The 7507-nt window shown below is 40.0% G+C and overlaps 1 long non-coding RNA gene across 1 annotated transcript in view; it reads right to left on the bottom strand.

Annotated features, from left to right (window-relative positions):
• Window positions 1-2395: 2395 nt before the first annotated feature.
• The window catches only part of LOC125620085, a 22872-nt gene continuing 17760 nt past the window's right edge, over window positions 2396-7507 (bottom strand). Inside the window, exon 3 of the long non-coding RNA XR_007351668.1 lies at window positions 2396-2438. This is a non-coding gene — a long non-coding RNA (uncharacterized LOC125620085). The remainder of the gene's footprint in view (window positions 2439-7507) is intronic.

Genomic DNA, 7507 nt, shown 5'->3' on the forward strand with positions numbered 1-7507 from the left:
CCTGTTTTGAAGCAAAGTGCCTGGGCATTTATGCCCTGTAGTGACCACTTCTTGGATATGTCCTTGGAAGGAGAGGAGACTGTCCCCAAATTTGGAGTCTCCCACCCACACTCCAGCAACTGAGCACATAAATTCTTCATTCCTGGAGGGAAGTCTGGGAGTCACCTCACAGGGTCCACTCCACAGATTTGGCATATAAGAACTCAGTGTCCATTGAAGTGTTGGTCACAAATCAGGAAAATGAAATCTTACTTGATAAGTGATGCTGGAACCATTGATTATAACTATGGGGAACACACGTGGATTAGACTGTTACTCATCTTACCCAACAATAATTTCAGATAGATTAAAAAATTGAAAGAAAAAGGAAGCAATCAATATACCTAATACTTATCAGCTCAAAGGATAGGGAAACACAAGTAAACTTAGATGATGCTAATAAAATAAATAATAGATTTGATTACATAAAACAAACAATTTACATTAAAAATTTCACACAAAATTAAAAGGCAAACAAAGTTGAGAACATATTTGCAATAAACACTTGAAATATTAATTTCTACTTATGTTTAATTGGTTCTTTATGTTATCCTATCCTTCCCTCCTCCTTTCCTTTATTTTACAGTAGCTTCTGCATTTGAGTGAAAACCTTTGAATTTTGAGTTTCTGAGTCTGGCTTTTTTCACTTAGCATGATATTCTCCTTTACTATCCATTTATTGGCAAATGCCATAGTTTCATTTTTTTAAGTGAGCTGCAATTAAAAAAAAAGAAAAAGAAACCCAACCCATATCAGTATCTTTCACATAAAAAAAAAATCTGTTCATAAGGAACTTCACTCCATTTACCCTCCCATTTACAGAAAAGTTTAAATTGCTGAATATTACTGTAATTTAGGGTCCCCTCAAGTAGCAACTTTTCACCATCTTCTAATGGGTACAGAAGCCAGGCCTCAGTGAAAAAGAAAATCAAATATTTTCTCTTTAATTCAGGGTGCAAATTACCCCAGTGTTTGAGCAGACAAGAGAGATGTGAGTCTGGTAGGATCTTGGAAAAATTGGATCTCATCTGAAAACAAAAAAAAAAAGAAGATGTCATGATGAGGTTTGCACAATTCCCACCTCACTCTTACAAATCTTGGGGCGGGGGACAGTTCTGGCTTGTGAATCAGGTAGACTGGCTTGGCCCAGAGTCTATCTAAGAGGGATCATGTCTAGGTAGGGACTAACCAAGCTCACCCATGTTCTGTGGTTCATATCCCTGATATTTCTTTTGTAATTCAGATCTATCTATCTGATGCTTTTGTTCCCAGAAAGCATGTTATTCCCAATTTACTCCTGTCAAAAAGGGACTCAGAATTCTCAGGAGAATAAGAATCTGGAGAGGAGGCATCTGTCTGTAAAAAGATGTATGCTGGAGTTTCGAGATGAGAGTTCCCTGAGCTATAACATGATCCCTCAGCCCATTTATGGGTCTTTTTTCGGTGCAAGGAGGTTCTCAGCAACTGCTATAAATCAATCCCAGGAGAAGTCCTGGAATGGTTACAATAATATCCCTTTTCTTTTCTTTTTCTTTCTTTCTTTTGGAGGGTCATTAAAATCATTAAAACCACAAGGGAGGGAGATGGGTGTTTTCTAAAATGTCTCAAAATGGAATTCCTCTATTATAGAGCCCTTTGATCATGGGTATCCTGACAGGGATAAGGTCTGTGCATAAGATAAGATGAATTAGGAGTGATTGAGTTGTAAATGACAAACTATGTTCCCATGAGTAGGAAAAGAAATATTATCATGGACTATGGAGCCTATTACTCCCATTGTTGCTGAGAGGAGAGCAAAAGAAAAATTAAAAATAAAAATCAGTCTGGGAATTTAGTCAGGCTAGTGTGACTGGGGGCTTCCCCAGCCTCAAAGAGCCACAGAGGTGCTGGATGATCAGCAGTCAATTTTCAGGTCTCATTGGCCCTTTAACATGACTGTTACTAACCTTTGAGTTTCTATTCTGGATGAGCCCCCAATTCTATTACTATCAAGCGGTCTGGGTTCATTGTCTTTATTCAGCAAAGAATTGAAGAATAGGAAAAAGAGATTGCAAGCAAGATCTGGAAATCTGGTGAGGGAGTTTTTGCCTATTCTTTCTGTGGTCTCTGGAATTTCCTCCTTTCTTTATCTCCTCTTCTGTCCATATGGTCCTCACTATTATTGATTGGTGCCCCCTCTGTTCACAAGTCTCTTTTTGTTTTTATATTGGATCCCCCACTTAGGAACATGAGCACAGAAGAGTCTCTCTGATTGGGTCCCCCACTGTGTCCATAGTGCTTTCTTCAAGCAGGAAGTTGACATCATCAAAAGACTCTTTCCATGCTTTTTTGTTCATGCCCTTCCCCCCACCTTCTCACTTGCCATCTTTCCCTAAATGCCTAAGCTCTTCTGTATCTCCCTTGCCCACCTCCCTCTGTTTTCATGTGGTGGGAAAGTTTTCTTGGGTTGAATGCTTTCAGGCGTGTATGCTTAGGAGGAAGTGAAGAAGTACAGATTTTAAAAAGATAGGCATCTATTTTTAAGAAAATGGCAATCAGAAAATCAGGGAGTTAGAATGGAGTTTCTCTTACTGAACAGGAAAGACTCATGGTCTTGTTTACCCTCAGTGGCAGAAGGTACCACTTGAACAAAGAACTGAATGAAGTGAAGAGCAAGCCCTATGAATATTTGTGGTGGGAAATTCAGAAAACAGAGAATAGTAAAGGGACCCAGGGCTGGAATATCCAGATGTACTTGAGGAGACTAATCACAGAGACACAGTGTCTGGCTGGTGTGGAGTGAGCAAGGGTTAGCATTTAAGGACATGAAGTCTGAAAGTTAGTGTGGCCAGGTCAAGTAGGCCTTGAAAGTCCTGGAGAGGACCTTGGACTTTACTCTGAGGGAGACAGGAAGCCCTTGGAGGGTTCTGAGCTGAATTCCTGATCTGAGTTTTAAAAGAAGCACTGGCTAATATTTGGAGCAGAGTCTGTGAAGAGTCAAGGGCAGAAGCAACACAGGTCAGTTACAAAGTTATTAAAATATCAAGGCAAGACAGGATGGTGTCTGGGCCTGGTAGATTGTATTTTGAAGGTAGAGCTGATGGATCATATATGGGATGTCAAATAAAGACAGGAACCTGGTAACTGCAAGGGATTTTGTTTGTTTATGTTTTTGTTTTTTAGACAGGGTCTCACTGTGTTTCCCTGGCAAACAATCCTCTTCTACTTCAGCCTGAATTATGCCTTGGATCCGGAATGTCCTTTGAAAAGTTCATGTTTGGGGAGCATAATCCCAAATGCAGTGAAGTTCAGAAGTGAGGTTTGGGGGCAGTGATTAGGGCTGTGACCTCATAGGTGAATTAATCTGTTTGCTGGATTCATTCATGAATAGCTGAATGCACAACTAGGTGATAACTGTAAACAGGTGGGAAATGGCTAGAGGAGGACGGTCACTGGAGGTATGGCCTTGGAGAGTAGGTCTGTCCCTGGCTTTCATTCTCTCCTTCCTCTCTCTCTCTCTCTCTCTCTCTCTCTCTCTCTCTCTCTCTCTCTCTCTTCCTCTCCTCTCTTTCCTGTCTGCCATGATTTGAGCAGCTTCCTTTGCCACATCCTTCCATCATGATGTTTTGCCTCACCTTGGGACCAGATAAATGGATCAGTGGGATTGGCTGACTGTTAACTGAACCTGTGAAACTGTGAGCCCCAAGTACACTTTTTCTCTTAAGTTGTTCTTCTCAAGTGTTGTGGTCACAGCCATGAAGATCTGACCAACAAAACCTGACTGGGGTTCTGATCTGAACAATAGAATGCATTCTGGTCTTAATTACTGAGATGAAGAATACTATCGGAACAGTAGATTTTGGGAGCCAGGGACTGGCTCTGGAAAAAGTTAAATGTGAGGTACCTATTGACAACCAAGTGCAGATGCAATCTTAGTTGTTGTAAGCATGAGTCTGGAATTCATAAGAGATCAAGGTCACATACTTTAATTTGGAAGCTAAAAGCACATTGATAAGTAGTTAAGCTGTGAATGGAATGAGTGGAGAAAAATTGAGATGATCCCTGGATACTCCAATATTTAGAGGTGAAGAATAAGAGGGAGCATCAGAAAAGAGGACTAAGATGGAGGAGGACCAGAAGGTTTTGGAATTAACCATCCCCCTGCCCACACCCACACACACAACTTTCTGTACAAATTGATTACAAGCATGCATCAACATTTTATGTTGAAATTTCTTCAGTGTACTGGAGATGGAGCTCTGTGGTAGATCACATGGTTACCATTTGTAAGGCCCCAATGAAATGTGGGAGCAATAGATACAATGATGGTAGAGGTCCCCCAACATCATAATATGGTCCAATTCAAAAGCTGTCTGAAAAACATCTTGCAAATTATGGAGGTATTTTAAATGTTCACATTTATTGACCTAAAATTTCATCATTAGGATACTATTCTAAGGACATAATTGGAGACACAGGTAAAAATAGATTTACAGTAATCCTTATTATAGTATTGTAACAGTAAAAAAGATGAATCAAACTACATGCCTATTAATAGAGCTTGGATAAATAAGTATTTCATATTCATTCATTTTTCCATTCAACAAATATTTGCTAAGTATGCCAGGTACTTGAGAAGGCTTTGTCGTGGATAATGAGGGGAGGGAAGGAGACTTTGGTTCTACCTACCAGGCAAAAGGACAACAGATCACTTTTATTATTCTAAATTTGGGGTCCAGTATCACAAAACAACAACATCAAAAAGTGTCATCAGAGAAGAGCCCAGGTGCCTAAGGATAAGTACTGCTCAGTGTCTACCTTGTGATTAATCAGGCTAGCATTCCTCTATGAGTCACAGACCATGGCCACATAATTTTCAGCATTTTCAGTTTCTTTAGAAGAAGAAAATCTCCTGTTGTTCTATCAATATGCTTATAATTGACTATGATCATAAAATACTAAAAAACATCAAAAAAATCATAGGGCCCATTAAATAATGTAGGTGAGATAATAACTGTACCATGAGGTAGAATTGGGAGAAAGAAAATAATCACTTTTTTGGGGGGGGGTGTACAGGAGACTGAACCCAGTGGCACTTACAAGTAAGGTACATCTAATGCTCTTTTTAATTTTTATTGTGAGACATGTCTCACTCAGTTGCTGAGGCTGACTTTGAATTTGCCCTATTCATGCCTTAGCCTCCCAAGGCACTGGGATTACAGGTGTGCTCCAGCAAACCCACAAAATAATAATATTTTACTGCATCAAGTTGAAATCAAATTGTTATTCAATGATCACTTCTCTTCCAGATACTAATACTCTCCTCCCATTGTACATACACCTTTTAAAAAATAATTTTAACATAATTCAGTATGTATCTATTTTAAAATGTACATAGAGATATATTAAATTATGACAACTGAAAATATAAAAAAAACTTTAAAATTAACATTTAAAACATTTTATGGTGACATAAAATGTAAGCCCAGTGACTGGGAGGCTGAGGCAGGAGAATAGAAAGTTTGAGGCAGCCTCAGTAACTGAGTGAGACCCTGTCTTAAAATAAAAAAAAAAAATAAAAAGCATTGAGGATGTAGTTCAGGCTACAGCATCTCTGGGTTGAATTTCCAGTATATATTTGTTGTTGTTGTTGTTGTTATCAATCATCAATCACATTATAAGACATTACAAGTCTCACTAAAATGACTTTAATCTCTTGATTTGATAATCAGGAAGAAAGGATGTTCTCTTATTTATAGAGACAAGAGAATATAGTAATAATTGTGTGTTGAACAGGGAATTTTTTTTTTTTTGAGATTGATTCTCCCTATGTTGTCTAGTTTGGCTCTGAAATCCTGGGTTCAAGTGATCTTCCTACTAGCTTCCCGAGAAACTAAAAATATAGGTGCATACTTCTGTGCTCAGATGACAAGAAATCTTTTACTTTTTTCATCTTCTTTTGTTTTTTCCCTGTACTGTTAAACCCAGGGTCTTGCACATGTTAGGGAGTACTCTGCCACTGAGTTATGCTGAAATTGGTGTTGAAAACCAGAATCTGGCTGTGTTCTCAACAGTGTTGAAGATTAAACACCTAAGAAATAGCAAAGCAAGAGCAAAAACTTTTATTTGAAGGATAGAAGACAAACATTGTTGAGAGCCACGGCTGAAGGGGCCCCAGCAAAAACTTCCAGCTGCCAGCAAACTTCCAGCTGCCAGCTGATGATTGGCTCACAGCAGCCCCAGCAAACTTCTAGCTGCCAACTGATTGGCTCCTCTGCGATGATGCTCATTGGGCTGTTTCCCCGCCCTTTCAGGCCACGGAGCTGCTCATTGGGGGACTTTTTTTGGCTCTGCCCACCTGACCCAGCCAATCAGCCTCAAGAGCAGGAGGAGTGGGGGAGGTTGAGAGGCTCCTGGGAAGCCGGTGGTGGCAGTTGGGCTCTGAAGGTTTTTCCTGAGGAGCTGGGTGGTTTGGTGTGTGTGTTCTAAAAATAAAGTTTGTTTCCTTTGACAAGTGGCTCCTGAATTGTGCCCAGCCACTGCGGCATTTGGTGGGCCGCACGGGGAACGACTGAGGGTAAATGATAAGGTAAACTGCTCGCCCCTGAGGGCAGGGCGAGAGGATGGGTAGCCATTTTAAGATTCTTCTTTTGTTTTGTTTCGCTTTTGTTTTAAGTTGCCTGTCCCTGGAGATGAGTGAGATGGAAGAAAAACTGCTCACATCTGAGGAAAAACTATTTGCATCTGAGGAACAGATAGGGAGAAAGGACGGATGGACATTTCAGGAGGATAGAAAGGCTGATATAATGATTTTGTGTGGTTCCATTTTTATTTCATTCTGTCTCGGTTTTGTTTGGCATCATCTTGTTGGGTTGTATTATAGTAGAAATATGGGATCAGAAATTAGTAAAAAACAACTGAAAGATTTTTAAGTAAATTGTTAGAGGAAGGAGGCATCCCAGTAAAATCAAGAGCAGTCAGGGCATACCTTGATACAATACAAAAATGTAGCCCATGGCTTTTTAAGGAGGAGTTGTTGAATATATCACAATGGAACCATCATGGTGAAGATTTAAAAAGAATAGAAAATAAAAGCCCAGGGACTCTGCCGGTTGGCACATTGACATTGTGGGCGTTGGTATCTTGTTTGCTTAGTCCAAAGTCTTCAGTTCAGACAAAGGTAGAGGAAGGAGAAGACATATTGATTCAAGTAAAAGAGAAGGTCTCTCAGGTTAGTCAGAAAGAGGAAAAGATTCAAGTAAAAGAGAAGGTCTTTTGAGCTAGTCAGATAGAGGAAGAAAGCTTAGAGCAGAAAAAGCCATCAGGGGAAAAGTTACAACAGGAGACTGCTACTAACACCTTTCTATCACCAGAGGGCGTAAGTGTCCAACCAACAGCACCACCTCTACAGGAAACTGCTACTAACACCTTTCTATCACCAGAGGGTGTAAGTGTCCAACCAACAGCACCACCTCCATAAGCTGGGAGG

Source organism: Marmota marmota, unplaced genomic scaffold (assembly GCF_001458135.2).
Source record: "Marmota marmota marmota unplaced genomic scaffold, marMar, whole genome shotgun sequence".
Classification (NCBI taxonomy): Eukaryota; Metazoa; Chordata; class Mammalia; order Rodentia; family Sciuridae; genus Marmota; species Marmota marmota.